Raw genomic sequence first — 16,972 nt, 5'->3', positions numbered from 1 at the left:
AGGCAGGCTAGAGACTTCGAAACTGAAAGCGGACATTGTTACAACTTGTTAGCCCAAATGGAGGCAGAAGTGCAACAGCTGCAAGACCAGCACTTACAAGACTCCCGAGCTTTAAAGACATGCAGCGATCAAATAAGACGCTTGCTCATAGAAAAGAAGCAAACAAAAGACAGGATTAGAGCCATTGCTCATGCTATTGTCCGGAGATGCCGAGTTTGTGAAGACATGACCCGTACCACTTTTATTTCAGCAGTGATGATCTATGTGAAGCGAACCATGAATGAGTTAGAGCAGCTTGAAAGGGATTTGGATCCTAGACCCGCGGCGAGGCCGAATGACGCCCCGCGGATACCTAAGTTTGAAGCACTAGAATATGCATAGTCCGTGTCTGTAAGTGTTTACCATTTCGAGTCAGTCTTTTGCATGTCCGTTACCTCTCTGAGTTGAGTATGTTTGCAGGTTTAGAGTTTTTGGTTTGATGACAGATTGCATTTGTTAGTTTCTTTCCAAAACAAAATATGTCAAGTTTGTAAGATTCTGTTTATTAATGAAAGTTGAGCATTTTATCTCCACCCTTGTTTTTACATTTATCTTCACGAACTACGCTTGGTCTGATTCGTGCGGGGTCACTATACGTAGGCAATCTCCATAGGATTCGACCATAACCAAAAGGAAAACAAAAGAATGAAAGGAAAATAGAAAGAAAACCGAAAAAGAGAGAGAGAAAAAAAGAGTGGAAAAACAAAAGAGGAGGAAAGAAAAGAGCGGAAAAACAAAAAGGGGAAGAAAGAAAAGAGCGGAAAAACAAGAGAGAGAAAAGGAAAAGCACGAGAGAGGGATAAGGCGAAGAGAAAAAAACGAAACAAGAAATAAAATGACCAGGATGACGCATGCAATCGAGCAAACACATAATAGAAAGGATTAACTGTATAAGTGCATTCATGCCAACGTGTGGTTACTAAATCTGTTAAGACATAATCGCTAACAAAGTGGTTGTCTAAATGTGTGAGTTCCAGGCAGGTGGTTAGTTGATTGGCAATTCTGGCAACTCATCCATACAACACCCGGTCGAAAGATCAAGTAAGAATGACAGGGCAGGATTCGGAAATCAGCATTGTAGACCCTTCGAACGAGGTTGAGGTAACAGATGTGGGTGCTATGAAAGAAGAGATGAGGAAATTAAAGGCACAAATGGCTGAAATGCATCGGGCATGGTCTCAAGGACATCTGGCACCACTATATCCTGCTAACCCATCTTACATCCCACCCCTGGCTCAAGCTCAGGAGCCTACCCCGCCCCACGCATCTTCAGCTTTCCCTTATCAGGCCCAGGGTTATGGTACTACATCATACGCTCCCCCAGCTCCATCCTCTAAACAGAACCCTCCACCACCCATGGTTCCCGTCTTTGTGGCACCTCCCCCAGCTCCACTACATAGATCATCCAGTGAGCCGCTATTCCAAGCTCACGACACCCAGTATTACCCTCCCGAATCCACCTTCAAAGCGCCTGAACCATATACCTACTCTCTCCATTTTGAAATCCCGAGAGAAGTTGAGAAACCAGTTAAGAATGCAGAACAAGAAGAGGTGATCCGTAAAGTCAAAAGCCTGGAGCAATCCTTTAGGAACATGCATGGTTTAGGAAATCAAGTTAGTGTCGCATACAAAGATTTGTGCCCTTTTCCTGATGTACAGTTGCCTGTGGGGTTTAAAATGCCGAAGTTTGACTTGTATGAGGGGCACGGTGACCTAGTAGCCCATCTGCGTGGTTTCTGTAGCAAAATGAGGGGTGCCGGGGGAAAGGATGAGTTGTTGATAGCATATTTCGGTCAAAGCCTGAGCGGGTCAGCACTAGAATGGTACACAAGGCAAGATCCTGGCCGATGGTATACATGGGATGATTTGGCCCAGGCATTCATTGGCCATTTTCAATATAACCTCGAGATAGTCTCGGATCGTCTGTCATTGTTGAAACTAGAGAAGAAGCCTGGGGAAAGTTTTAGATAATTTGGTTTCCGCTGGAGGGAACAAGCTGCAAGGGTTGACCCTCCCATGAGGGAGAGTGAGATGGTAGATTATTTCTTGCAAATATTGGAACCTACCTATTTTGGTCATCTAGTGACATCTGTCAGAAAGTCGTTTAATGAAGTGGTAAAGATGGGAGCCATGATTGAAGAAGGGTTGAAATCTAACAAAATTTGAGCTACTCGGCGTTGAAAGCCAGCACCCAGGCCATCCAAAGCGGCACTGGTGATGTGCTGGGGAAGAAGAAGAAAGAAGAAGTTGCTGCAGTTGAAGCTAATGTTTGGTCCAGGCACAATAACCACCCACCCTACTACAACCAACCCAGACCCCACCACCCAAACTATTAATATACCCCATATGGCCTACCACAACACTATTATCCACCACCAGAACCACACTTTTCTATTCACCACGCCCAGACCTACACTCAGCCCCCAGTGCACTCGCAATGGCGTGTACCGAACCCCCAAAACACACATCCACCCCCACAAAACACCTATCCACCTCCCAGGGCTAACAGACCAGGAACCAACTTCCGCCCAAACCAAGCTTTTAGAAATGAGAAGGCCCAAGCCGAAAAACATTTACTCCGCTGGGAGAATCTTACACTTCTCTTTTCCACAGATTGAAACAGTTGGGGATGCTGACCCCAGTTGAATCCAAAGCACCAAATCCTCTTCCCAGAAACCTGGACCACTTTGTTAGTTGCGAGTATTGCTCAGGGATGCCGGGGCATGACACTGAAAAGTGCTAGAAATTGAAAAACGCAATCCAAGAGCTCATTGATAATCGCCGTATTGAGGTGCAGGCTCCAGAGGCCCCAAACATCAATCAAAATCCGTTACCAGTGCATTATGAGGCCAACATGATTGAACTGATACATAAGGGGGCGGTGCCTAAGAAACCTTCGCAGGTGGTTATGATGATTCGTTCTACGGAAACCAAAGAAAAGACAGTGAGTGCAAGGCCAGAGGTTCAGTTAAAAGCAATAAAAGACAAGCCAGTGTTAGTAATGGGGAAGGGACCGTTTGTGTCTGAGAAAAAGCAGGAGCCAGTCAAGATAGTGGTGCCAGGGTCAGTATCAGTGCCCGTGGTAGTTGTGAAGGGAGCTTATGTAGAACCGGTTGTCATAAAACTGGTAGTCCAGTTACCCGTGGTTGCTAGCAAAGCCATACCGTGGAAATATGACAAGGTAGTGGTGACATACAAAGGAAAGGAAATTGAGGAAGAGAGTTGTGAAGCACAAGGACTAACCCGGTCGGGACGTTGTTTCGCTCCCGAGGAGTTGAGAAAGGCTAAGGGCGCAAAAGACAATCCAGTGCCAGTTAAAAAGGCTGTAACGGAAGAAGAGGCAGAAGAGTTTCTGAAAAAGATGAAAGGGCAAGATTATTCCATTGTTAAACAACTGAGAAAAACACCGGCCCAAATCTCGCTGTTGTCGTTATTAATTCACTCTGAGGAGCACTGCCGAGCTTTAATGAAGATATTGAATGAGGCTCATGTGCTTGACAAAATTTCAGTGAACCATTTGGAGACAATTGCCAACAAGATCTTTGAAGTGAATAGGGTAACATTTTCTGACGATGAATTGCCTATGGAAGGCACAGAACACAACAAGGCTCTCTATTTGACGGTCAAATGTGAAGGTTCAATGGTTACTCGGGCACTAATCGATAATGGGTCAAGCGCTAATATTTGCACGTTATCCACATTGAACAAGTTAAAGATTGATGAGGATCGAATCCGAAAAAATAGCATTTGTGTTCGAGGGTTCGACGGAGGAGGAACAAACACGGTAGGGGATATTGTACTCGAATTGACTATTGGCCCAGTCGAATTTATGACGGAATTTTAGGTGCTGGATGCTGCAGTATCATATAATATGTTGCTGGGTCGACCATGGATTCATGTAGCAAAAGCCGTACCCTCCACACTGCCCCAAATGATCAAATTTGAGTGGGACAGACAAGAAATTGTGTTACATGGGGAAGATCCCACATGCGCCATGAATGACGCCATTGTACCCTTTATAGAGACCGAAGATGATAAGGGTCCATGGGTGTATCAGATCCTCAACACGGTTCCGGTGAGCAGGGTGCCTGAGGGTAAGAGCGTGCCACGTCCCAGGGTGTCAGCTGCGACCGTCATGGTAGTATCAGAAATGCTGAATAACGGGTTCGTGCCCGGGAAGGGTTTGGGGGTCGAACTTCAGGGCATTACTCAACCGGTGTCTTTGCCTAAAAATCTGGACACCTTCGGGTTAGGGTTCAGACCAACAGCGGCAGATGTCAGAAAGGCCCGTAAGTTGAAGAAGAAAGCATGGGTGCTCCCTAAACCAATTCCTCGATTGTCCAGGTCCTTCGTCAGGCCGGGTATCAAGAAACAGTCATTGGCAAAAATATCAAGTTCGTTAATCGAGGCGGAGGGGAATTTGGATAAGGCGTTCGAGAAAGTCTTTGCTGAAGTAAACATGGTTGAGACCGGGGAAGGGTCAAGCAGAGCAGACATACAGTACATCGGACCACGTGCTAACATCAACAATTGGGAAGCTACTTCTCTTCCAGTTCGGAGGGAGTCGTGGTAGTGGGTTTTGTTTTCCTTTTTGTCACTTGGATTATTCCAGGATGTGTAATCCAGTTGCTATGTTCCGTCCGTTTGGATGAGTTAAAACCTTGTTGTCTTTATGTTTAATGAAATGCAATTTTCTTCGTCCCTAATTCTCTTTCCATTTTCTTTTCTTTTCTTTCTTTGTACAGTTCTTTTTATGATGATATCAATGACATGACATGCATGAGGAATCTTCGGCCCAGTTTTAAAAGCCAATCTAGTGCAGAAGTAATAATACAAGAGATCGAGTATGATGATGGGGTGGATTGTAACAATGATGAAGCTTACGAGGAAATTAGTAAAGAATTAAGTCATTTTGAAGAAAAACCCAAACTTAACCTAAATGACACAGAAGCGGTTAATCTAGGGGACCAAGACAATGTACGAGAAACTAAAATAAGTGTTCATTTGGAGCCACAACTCAAGGAGGAGATAATTAAAGTGTTGCATGAGTACAAAGATATTTTTGCATGGTCATATGATGATATGCCGGGTCTAAGCACCGATTTGATGGTTCATAAGTTGCCCACTGATCCAGCACTCTTCCCTGTCAAGCAGAAGTTGAGAAAGTTCAAAACGGATATAAGTGTGAAGATCAAAGAAGAGATTACCAAGCAGTTTGAGGCAAAAGTCATTCAGGTGACACGGTACCCCACCTGGTTAGTTAATGTCGTGCCTGTGCCAAAGAAAGATGGCAAGACCAGGGTGTGCGTCGATTATCGAGACCTTAACAAGGCAAGTCCAAAAGATAATTTCCCATTGCCCAACATCCATATACTGATCGACAATTGTGCCAAACATAATATTGGCTCTTTTGTGGATTGTTATGCGGATTATCATCAGATTCTAATGGACAAGGAAGATGCAGAAAAGACGGCATTCATCACGTCGTGGGGAACATATTGTTATCGAGTCATGACCTTTGGTTTGAAAAACGCTGGGGCAACTTATATGAGGTCCATGACAACCATCTTCCATGATATGATACATAAGGAAATCAAGGTATACGTGGATGATGTGATCGTGAAGTCTAGACAGCAATCCGACCATGTCAGAGATTTGAGAAAATTCTTTCAAAGGCTTCGCAGGTACAATCTTAAGCTCAATCCTGCGAAATGTGCTTTCGGGGTGCCATCTGGGAAGTTGTTGGGATTTATAGTCAGCCGGAGGGGTATTGAATTAGACCTGTCAAAGATCAAAGCTATTCAGGAGTTGCCACCTCCAAGAAACAAAACCGAGGTGATGAGTTTGTTGGGACGATTGAACTATATCAGCAGGTTCATTGCTCAACTCACGGCAACTTGTGAACCAATTTTCAAGTTGTTGAAGAAAGATGCCACGGTCAAATGGACGGATGAATGTCAGGAGGCTTTTGATAAGATAAAGGGGTATTTGTCAAACCCACCTGTGTTAGTTCCGCCAGAACCAGGGAGACCTTTGATTTTATATCTGACAGTTGTGGACAGTTCATTCGGCTGTGTACTGGGGCAGCATAATGTTACGGGCAGAAAGGAGCAGGCTATCTACTATCTCAGTAAGAAGTTCACATCTTACGAGGTCAAGTATACTCATCTGGAAAGGACATGTTGTGCCCTAACTTGGGTAGCACAGAAATTGAAACATTACTTGTCATCCTACACCACTTACCTTATATCTCGCCTGGACCTGCTGAAGTATATTTTTCAGAAACCCATGCCCACAGGAAGGCTTGCCAAGTGGCAGATCTTACTTACAGAGTTCGACATTGTCTATGTGACACGGACTGCCGTGAAAGCACAGGCATTAGCCGATCACTTGGCGGAGAACCCCGTCGATGAAGATTATGAGCCTTTATAAACTTATTTCCCTGACGAAGAGGTGATGCACATTGACGAATTGGAACAAGCTGAGAAGTCGTGATGGAAACTTTTCTTTGATGGGGCTGTAAATATGAAGGGTGTAGGAATAGGAGCAGTACTGATTTCGGAAACAGGTCAGCATTACCCCGTTACAGCTCGGCTTCGTTTCTACTGTACAAACAACATGGCAGAATTTGAGGCGTGTATATTGGGATTGAGATTAGCTGTGGATATGGGTGTATGGGAAGTCTTGGTCATGGGTGACTCGGACCTACTGGTACACCAGATTCAAGGGGAGTGGGAAATACGGGACTTGAAGCTTATACCGTATCGGCAGTGTCTGCATGAGCTTTGCCAGCGTTTTCAGGCCATAGAATTCAGGCATATCCCGAGGATTCATAATGAGGTTGCTGACGCTTTGGCTACTTTGGCGTCAATGTTGCACCATCCAGATAAGGCTTACGTTGATCCGTTGCAGATTCAGGTCCGCGATCAGCATGCTTACTGTAATGTGATAGAAGAGGAAATCGATGGAGAGCCGTGGTTCCATGACATCAAAGAGGGAATATATCCAACGCAGGCCACCGGTGATCAGAAAAGAATAATTCGACGGTTGGCAAGTGGGGTTTTCCTTAGTGGAGGGGTACTGTACAAAAGAATGCCAGTTCTCGGTTTGTTGAGATGTATAGATGCATGGAAGGCCACAACTATCATGACTGAGGTGCATTCCGGAGTTTGTGGACCGCATATAAGTGGGTATGTTCTAGCAAAAAAGATTCTCCGAGTGGGTTATTATTGGCTCACGATGGAGCGGGACTGTATCAGTTTTGTGCGTAAGTGTCATCAATGCCAAGTACATGGAGATTTGATTCATTCTCCACCATCAGAATTGCATACGATGTCCGCACCATGGCCTTTTGTTGCATGGGGCATGGATGTTATTGGGCCAATTGACCCAGCAGCATCAAATGGGCACAGGTTTATCTTGGTAGCTATAGATTACTTTACCAAATGGGTGGAAGCCAAGACATTCAAGTCTGTGACTAAGAAGGCTGTAGTCGACTTCGTGCATTCAAATATTATCTGTCGGTTTGGGATCCCGAAGGTAATCATCACAGATAATGGGGCTAATATTAATAGTCATTTGATGAAGGAGACATGTGAGCAGTTTAATATTGCTCACAGGCACTCTACTCCGTATCGTCCCAAGGCAAATGGTGCAGTTGAAGCGGCTAATAAAAACATAAAGAAAATACTCCGGAAGATGGTTGAAGGATCTAGACAGTGGCACGAGAAATTGCCTTTTGCATTGTTAGGATATCGCACCACCGTGCGTACCTCGGTAGGGGCGACTCCTTATTCATTGGTATACGGTACCGAGGCAGTAATACCCGCAGAAGTGGAAATCCCATCTTTGCGAATCATTGTAGAGGCTGAGATCGATGATGATGAATGGGTGAAAAGCCGTCTTGAGCAGTTGAGTTTGATCGACGAGAAAAGATTGGCATCAGTATGTCATGGCCAACTGTACCAGCGAAGAATGGCGAGAGCCTACAACAAGAAGGTACGTCCAAGGAAATTTGAAGTCGGGCAATTAGTACTGAGGCGGATCTTGCCTCATTGGGCTGAGGCAAAAGGAAAATTCGCCCCAAACTGGCTGGGACCATTTGTAGTAACTAGAGTGTTGTCTAACGGAGCATTGTATTTGACCGATGTGGAAGGAAAATGTGTAGAAATGGCCATCAATTCCGACGCGGTCAAAAGATATTATGTATGATTTCTTTATTTTTCCGAATGTGTCTGTCTGTATTTGGCATATCTTAAAGATTGAAATGATGAAAGCATTTTGTCCCGCTATCCAAACACTCTTATCCCTTGTTATCCCCCTTCGAACCTTACTTATTTTTTTTATACCCCTCTTTCGGAATCAGCGGCACTATCAGAGAACACATGTGCCAAACACAAAGGAAAGAAGAGAAAAACAAAAGGAAAATAAAGAAAAGAAAAGAAAGGAGAGAAAAGAAGGAAAAGAAAAAATATATAATAAAAAAAAAGAAGAAGAAGAAGAAAAAAAGAAAGAAGAAAAAATAAGAAAAGAAGAGAAGGAAAAGAAAGAAAGAAAGCGAAAGAAAAGGAAAGAAAGAAAATCACAACGACCAAGTTAAAATCAGTAAACTACGTTTGACTTGATCCCGAAAGGGTACGTAGGCAGCCTTACTCCGAGGTTCAGTCATATCAAATAAAAATCCTAAAATCCCCAAGCAAGAAACTAGGGCAGAAATTGTGATTGCTATGAAAGTTGGATTCCGAAAGTTGTAATTTGAACCCATTCGAATTGTTTTGAGCCTTTTATACCTCGTTTTCTAACCCCATCCAAAAGCCCACATTACGGTCCAAAGAAAGACCTTTTGATCAATCTCTAAGAAATGTCGGGTCGAATAGATAGTGGTAATTTGTATCAGTGGCAACACTCTGGTTCAAACAAGAAAGAACGAAAGCAAAATGAGAGAGTCTTATCGGTGAAAACTCTCACGGGCACCGTAAGGCGACGGGAGCTGAGAGAAAAACAAACGAGAGAGTCTTATGGGAGAAAACCCTCGCGGGCACCTTGAGGCGAAAGTGAGTTGGAAGATAGTTAAAAGGCAAAAGGTTTGTGGGTGGAAGAATGTTTCGAGGTACCGAAGGAAAACTAGGGAAAGGTCTGGGTAATTTAAACAATTGATGGAAGTTCTGGGCAACAAAGTATGGCAATTGAAAGTTGGTTATTTGGACAGATTGGGCCGATTAATCCAAAATGCATGTCATGACCATGGGTACCAGCTGTCTCGCTCAGATAAGTTTCTTTTCCTTCTCTTCCTAAAAACAGTCATCCGGTTTTGGTTTCTTCTTATCCTTAATTCCAAAAATCGTTGCATTTCATTTTCTGTTAAGGGTCTTCATTTAGCAGAGATACTCCAGTACCAGTTTTGGCCAAAGCGGACAGAAGGGACTTCAAAGCTCACTACCATCTCCCGGAATTGTAAAGCACAATGTGGTCAGAGCATGCCAAAAACAACATGATGTAAATGGAATAGGGGAAGGCGCCGGAAGTTGCATTGGCAGAATATTTGGGAAATGTTATGGGAAATGTGAAGGTTCAGGCAAAAAGGGTCGGAAAGACGAGACAACAGTATGGGTATAAAAGCATTCAGGTGGTCAGAAATCGGGGAATTAACGGATGTCTTATCGGGGAAATAATTGGGAAAACAACAGCATAAGGGGTGTAAAACACTTAGGTCGCTGGATGAAGGGAAATTTAAAAGTTGGTCAGAAAGTCAAGCGGTACAGAAACAGCATGTGGAAGTCAGTCAACACAAAGCAGTGCAGGGGAAGGATTTTTCAGCAAAATGCCATCAACTAACCACCATTTTAAACTAACGAAATTTTCTTTGATTGTAACAGGGGCAGAAAGTTAGTCATTGAAAAGGGAATGGCAAAGTGCAGTTTGATTGAACACAAGATAATCTTGAAGTGCATAAGGGGAATCGAATTGGATCACAAAGTTGGCATGATTAAAACAAGTGTAAGTTGTCAGGACCTTCCTAGATAATAGGATGTAGGTCAGATACCCGAAAGTCAGGAGTCCGCCTGGAAAACAGAGACATGCATTTTTTAATTTTAGCAATCAGGAGTCCGCCTGGAAAACAGAGACAAACCTTTTAATTTTTGGCAATCAGGAGTCCGCCTGGAGAACAAAGACATGTATTTTTGAAATTTAGCAATCAGGAGTCCGCCTGAAGAACGGAGACATACAGTTTGAAATTTAGCAATCAGGAGTCCGCCTGAAGAACGGAGACATACAGTTTTAACTTTAGCAATCAGGAGTCCGCTTGAAGAATGGAGACATATAGTTTAAATTTAGCAGTCAGGAGTCCACCTGGAGAACGGAAGCACACAGTTCAAGTTTTGGGAAGTCAGGAGTCCGCCTGGAGAACGGAGACACGTATTTTGAATTTCAGTGGTCAGGAGTCCGCCTGGATTATAGAGGAGTAGTTTCAATTTTAAGTTCGAAAGTCAGGAGCCCGCCTGGATAATAGAGGAGTAGTTTCAATTTTAAGGTTGACAGTCAGGAGCCCGCCTGGATAACAGAGGAGTACATTAGAGTTCAGGATTACTCAGGTTCAGCAGTTTGGAGAGAGAGAAGAACATCTCAGTTAACCAGTCAAAATAGCAACAGGGAATTTTTAGCGAGGCAACACAAGACAACAAGGCAACAAGGAAGTACAAGAGCAAGTCTGAAGAATTTAGATAGGATTTTTATAATTCATAAAGCATGTTTAGTTTAGCTTCTTTATCTTTGACGTGATGTAATAAGGGAGGTCAGCAGCAGCAACAGCAACAAGCACAGTGCAGTCACAGTTCCTGGTAGTCCCAGCTACCAGACAATCCTGAACTACACTGACCTAATTCCTGTTTAGCCCAGGATATGTAGGCAACCTCTGAAGCAGGATGCGGTCAAGCTTTTCAAAATGCTTCACACGGAATTTTCGAACGGGCAAAAATCGCTCGTATTTGCTCACTTATCTTTGCCCGAAAACATTTCATGTTTTCAAGCAAAGAGGGGCAGCTGTGAGCATGTGATTTTTGCCCTAAATATGATTATTCCCAAAATCCCAAACAAAATAATTTTTCTTTATTTTTTTTACAATTTTTGTGCATTTTTCTGTCATTTTCCGATAATTGTGGCTTTCTATTTGCGCATTTTAATTCTATGAAGTACAAAATATGCATTTTTGCATTTAGGTTTTAGTATCAATTAAGGGTTAATTTGTTTTAAAATAAAACATGAAAATCACAAAAATTAGTTCACTTTCGCATTTTAATGATTTTTATTATGAATTTGTCGTGAAATAGTTTTTAAACAATTCTAGGCATTAGTCAGTTTTAGTTTTTGAAGTATATCGGACTTTACTTCAATTGTTGCAATTCTATAAAATCAGAAAATAATTACAAAATTGCAAAATGAAAAATAATTAGATAAAATGAAATAAAAAAACAAGAAAGGAAATTAAAGTGAGAAGCAAGGGGCTGGCCAAGTTTGGGCCAAATCAAAGAAATATTTCAAGCCCAAACGCCTTAACCCGTTGCAACCAGTCCAGCCCAAACCCCCAACCCGGTCCGCCCCCCTGTTAAATGAAACAGTGTCGTTTCAAGGCCTTTGGATCAGGACCGTTGGATCTCATCAATCCAACGGTCCGGAACTAACGAGGTTCCCAGTATATAAATGTCCAAACCGTCCCCCCCACCCCCCATTTCCATCGTCTTCTTCACCCTACCCCTTCTCCCCTAACCCTAATCCGCGCCGCCCTAAAAATCCTTGCCGGCGGTGAACGTGAACTACACCGTTCACCCTGAAATTAACACCATGGGTTCCCCTCACCCTCCTCTTGCTACTACACTCGGTGGTTTGCCTCGAATAAGGCCGGAACTCTTCGAATCTTGATTTGAAGTTTTCCGGCCAGTTGATAGTTTGTTCAACTCGGTCCAAATTCACACCCTACAACCCCCAGCCCTTCCTCAACACCAATCTGTTGTTGTTTCCTTTCAAATCACCCTGAAACGACCCAAATATTAGATCTAAGAATCACGGCCCAAACCCTAAAATCAAATCCTTTTGATTTCGAACCGTAGCACCCTTAACCATGTGTTCTCGTGCAAGAACACATGGTTAGGGATGTTACGCGTCAAAAATCTGAAAGGATTCGTATATTCATGACTGGCCGGAGCCCTTTTCTGCATTTGTGAGTTTTTCTGTTCTTTCTTTTACTGCTTCTTTTACTCGCGTGATTAAAATATTACTTGTAGTCATTGTTTCATTATTGTCCTGTTAATTTTTGGTTTAACTGTGTTAGTTTAGGTTCTGTTAATTTTTGTTGATTCTGAGTTTGTTAGTTGGTTGAATGATTATAATTTCATAGATTAATAATTAGTTTAAGTTCTTTTAATGTTAATCATGGTAGCTTAAGCACAGTTTATTTTCGTTTAGCTTATTTGAGTTGGTTAGTTGAACATAATTGGGTTAGTCAGTCTGATTAGCTGGTTTCTGATTGTTAAGTGATTAATTTTAGTTGGTTTCTGATTGTTAGTTAATTGATTTAGTTAGTTTCAGACTGGGTTAAGGTATTGGGTTTAGTTATTAAGGATAAGGGTAAGGTCAGTGATTCTGAGAGGCTTTCAGGGGTAATCTGGGTATGGAAAAGGGTAGTTCTGATAGGAATAGTAATATCAAGGCATAAGGAAGGGCAGTATGGGTATTGTATGGGTAGAGGAATGCTCTAGGACCTTCTAGAATGGGTTTCAAGTGTAAATTTTAATAAGTACACTGCAGTTACTTGTTTAGCAAGATAAGAATGGAGGGACCAAAGTGAAAATAGAGAGGAACTAACTAGAAAAATCAGAACTTAGTTTATTCTTTGGGGTTTGCCTATAAAAGGGCATTAGATGCCTTGGAAAAGGGGGCTCCCAGATTTTCTGCCTTGAGCCTTAAGTTTTAATTTGAGCATTCATTCCTTCTTTATTTTAGTTGGCATTTCAATTCTAAGTTATTCAAAAAATAAAACATCAAATATGAAAATCTGAAACAGTTTCAGAGTTTCATTATTAGTGTTGGGTTTCAGCTGTGAGGGACAGGGGTATGTTAGACTGATCTGTGGAAATTGGCTTGCATTTCTGATTTTCGAAGTAATCTATCTGTGTTTTTGTGGTATCACATTGCTGGGTTGTTGCTGCTGTTGTTCAAAATACTTGAATCCTCACCTTTTCTCTATTTCATATTCCAATTTCCAGGTACATTTCCCTGAATCTCAATGATGTATGTTGAAGTTGAAATGAAGTGTTCCAAGGCTTGTTATACAATTGAAAGTAGCCTGTGTCTTTGATGATAGTAGTAGTGTACTCACCTGTTATGTAATTGGCAGAATGTGTATAATTAAACTTGTTCATTAGGGTAGATTACATGTTGAATGTTACATGGTTTAGAACTGTTTAATTGGACATTTGGGTATTCAGATTCTTGTGTATAGTCCGGGGTGGAGTTCGTTGAAATTAAGCATTTCATGTTTATACCATTATCATTTTCTGTTTGCTTAAGTTTCACGGTATGCTGAAATCAAATCTGCAAAAGTTGCAATTAATTTAGATTTCAACGCGCTTGGTTGTCTTAATTTTGGGTCTAAGATGAATTGGGCACAACTTCATGCTGGGCCAATTTTGGGCCTGGCTAATTTGCAGTCGGCCCAAATTGTGGCTAGACGAGAAATTGAAATAAGACCCAAGGATTCAATCCCTGGGCTGTGCGAATGCAAGCCCAGTTTTGGGCCTGTTTTTGCCTAACGCCGATACGCTTTAAGGGGCTGTGTCCGCAGCCTTGGCCTGGTGGGGCTTTGTGAGCTCAGGGCCCATTCGTTTGGTATTTTTGTCCAGATTTTCAACTTCAAATTCAACAAATTGTAGGCTTAATCAATTAGAATCCTCAAGTAGTTAATGACACAATTATTCTATTGCGTAGGCTAGGAAATGGTGTTTAGCGAATTTCACCGCCTTTCCCAAAATAACAATACGTTAGAATCTTTAAGCACGCTCTTAATAAAGTTACCTTCTTAAACTCGGGTGCGCATTGATGCGACCCAAATCCAAATCTCGATGAAGCCAAGATGTGTCGACAACCGCGGGTGCATTGATTGCGACGTGGTTCGAAACATGTTTTCGCGACATCGTAATTCTTATAAAAAATAATTAATGATAGAAAAGAGCTTTACAAATTGATGTGGGCCTTACCGCACAAAATGAATAAATGTGGGGCCCTTAGTAAGTAATTATCGACATGATTAGAATTGGGATGAACGTTTAGCGAACTTCACGGGTTTTCCCCAAAGTAACTCTATGTTAGTATCTTTAGGTACGATTTAATTAAATAACCCTCTTAAAATTCGGGTGCGCATTGATGCGACTCAAATCCAAATCTCGGCGAAGTCGAAACGTGTTGATAACTACGGGTGCATTGATTGCGACGTAGCTTGAAATACGTTTTCACAACGTCGCAATTCTGCTAAAATAAATAACAATAGAAGCGGTTTACAAATAAAAAGCACATAAGTTAACATGTATTAAAATCAGATAAAATCAAATACAACAGTTAAGCGACCGTGCTAGAACCACGGAATCCGGGAATGCCTAACACCTTCTTCCGGGTTAACAGAATTCCTTACCCGGATTTCTGGTTCGCGGACTGTAACAGAGTCATATTTTTCCTCGGTTCGGGATTAAACCGGTGACTTGGGACACCATTAATCTCCCAAGTGGCGACTCTGAATAATTAATAATTAAATCCTGTTCCGATTGTCCTTTAATTGGAAAAACTCCTTTACGCCCTTCCGGGGGTGTATGTAGGTACAAAAAGGAGGTTTGACAGTATCTATTTGGTGTATATTGCTTGAAAAAGAATGTACATTTAGATTGTTGTTGAATAGCGTTACCCCTCGGTATTTGAGAGCGAGTTTAAAAACGGATAAAAAATAACAAAGGTTTGATGTGGTTAATGCGAGTAATAAAAATTGCTTGCTAGAGTAGTTCGAGAGTATACATATAGTAATTTATCGCTAGTGATTGAGAAATTATTGCATTAAGTTGAGTGCTTATGATTCATAGAGAATAATTGACAAAACTTATAGCTAACGAGCGAGAAGGAATCCGACAATTGGGAAAGTCACAACTCTATGCTGTCGTAATCTTGAATTCAACCCTTTCTCTAATTAGGTGATAATCTTACTACATTTTCTTCGATGAAATTATTTAGTTTAAATCTCAAATAGTTATTTGGTAATTAGAAAAGTTGGTTCACTTAACTTTTTGGCAATAGTGAAGGTTGTAGCGTATAGGGATTCGATTTTGAACTCTTGAGCCTAATTATATTTCCAGCGGACGCTTAGTCCTTTTATAGGCATAATTGGGCATTATTAGAATCTTAGCATTGAAACTTAAATATTAAATGATCTTAAATTCTACTTTCTAACATCATCTCGTGATTAACGTCTAACATTATTGAGATAACTTAATCTTGTATATATTATTAAAATTAGTGAAACATTTCTTACCAATTACTTAATTAATGTACGATATATTTAATTTTTATTAGTTAATATATTTTTTATGTAAAAGAAATTAGTATATTATTTCAGGATTATGAATAAAATTTTAGAAAAAAATAACTTAACTAAGAATATTTTTAAATAAAAGTAATATAATCACAATTTTATTCACTTGCTTTACTTGAAAAGATATTTTCATTTGATTTATGAATCTTATTTAATGCACCCTTTTCTAAATAAAAATATTACCCATGGGGAGAGAAGTGATAGTAGGGACATACGTGTCTCATATAAGCTGAAAGTTATGTGTATATGGTAAAATATGCTATGCCACATGACCGTCCAAAAGAGGGACACGTGGAACCCAAGACGGGAGGATGGCCAAGACCGAAGACAACTGTTCCATCTATCACCGGAAAGAGTAACGCTCATAAGGATGTAATAAATACTCTTTGCCGGAAGCATTTAATAGAGAATATTCCATGACATTAAGTGCGATTGCCCGTTACAAGGAATTTGGTATTTATGCTCACTGTTACGTCTTCATCAATGACCCTCATAATTAACATTAAAAAAGGGCCCCTAGATGTAGCTATAAATAGTGAGCTCAGTTATCATTGTAAAGGACACGAATTTTCTATCAAACTTATGCTACACTCTATTCAAAGCTTAATATAATTTTATCTTCTTGCTTCTTGCTTTTTGATTTCATTGTTGTTGTGCCCGGAAGCGCTGCTCCCTGAACTGTTGTTTCTGCTATTTCGTCTCCATCTCAAGGCTAAGTATTACATATTTATTCAATTATTTAATTATTTCAGGATCAAATTAATTCACTTGTCTAGAAACCATGTATAAATTCAACTATACCATTTTACGAGTAAACAGTTTGGCACACACCTTGGGGCCTAGAATGCCGTGTAATTAGATTGATCCCTGCCTTTTTTACTAACGTGTTTGATTACTTTGTCTTAGAAAAAATCATAAGAAATGGCAAATAACGGTGTTAACAACACGCACAATCTCGAGGTTCGAGGGGATTAGCCTCATTTCGAGGACTCAATCAGTGACACCCACAACGAGGGGAATGATGCCACGCCGGTGCATGACATGCAATATTCTCGACATGTTCGGGAGAGAACTCCCGATGATATTGAGGAGGAATATGTCGTTGACGCGGTAAGGGTCTTGCAAGAACAACATGCGATCATTCTAGGCCACCTCACACGATAGGATAAGGTTATGACGCAGTTGAAATAGGTGCTGTTGGGGGCTTCAACTAATGTGAATGCACGAGATCCGGTTCCTCCCAGTTCTCCCACGAATCAAACAACATAGAGGGTCGACAACAACACCCCGAGGGGCGAAGTTGGCTCC

The sequence above is a fragment of the Nicotiana tabacum genome, chromosome 22 (assembly GCF_000715075.1).
Source record: "Nicotiana tabacum cultivar K326 chromosome 22, ASM71507v2, whole genome shotgun sequence".
Classification (NCBI taxonomy): domain Eukaryota; kingdom Viridiplantae; phylum Streptophyta; class Magnoliopsida; order Solanales; family Solanaceae; genus Nicotiana; species Nicotiana tabacum.
The sequence above is the reverse complement of the archived record's forward strand: the minus strand, read 5'-3'. Positions refer to the sequence as shown.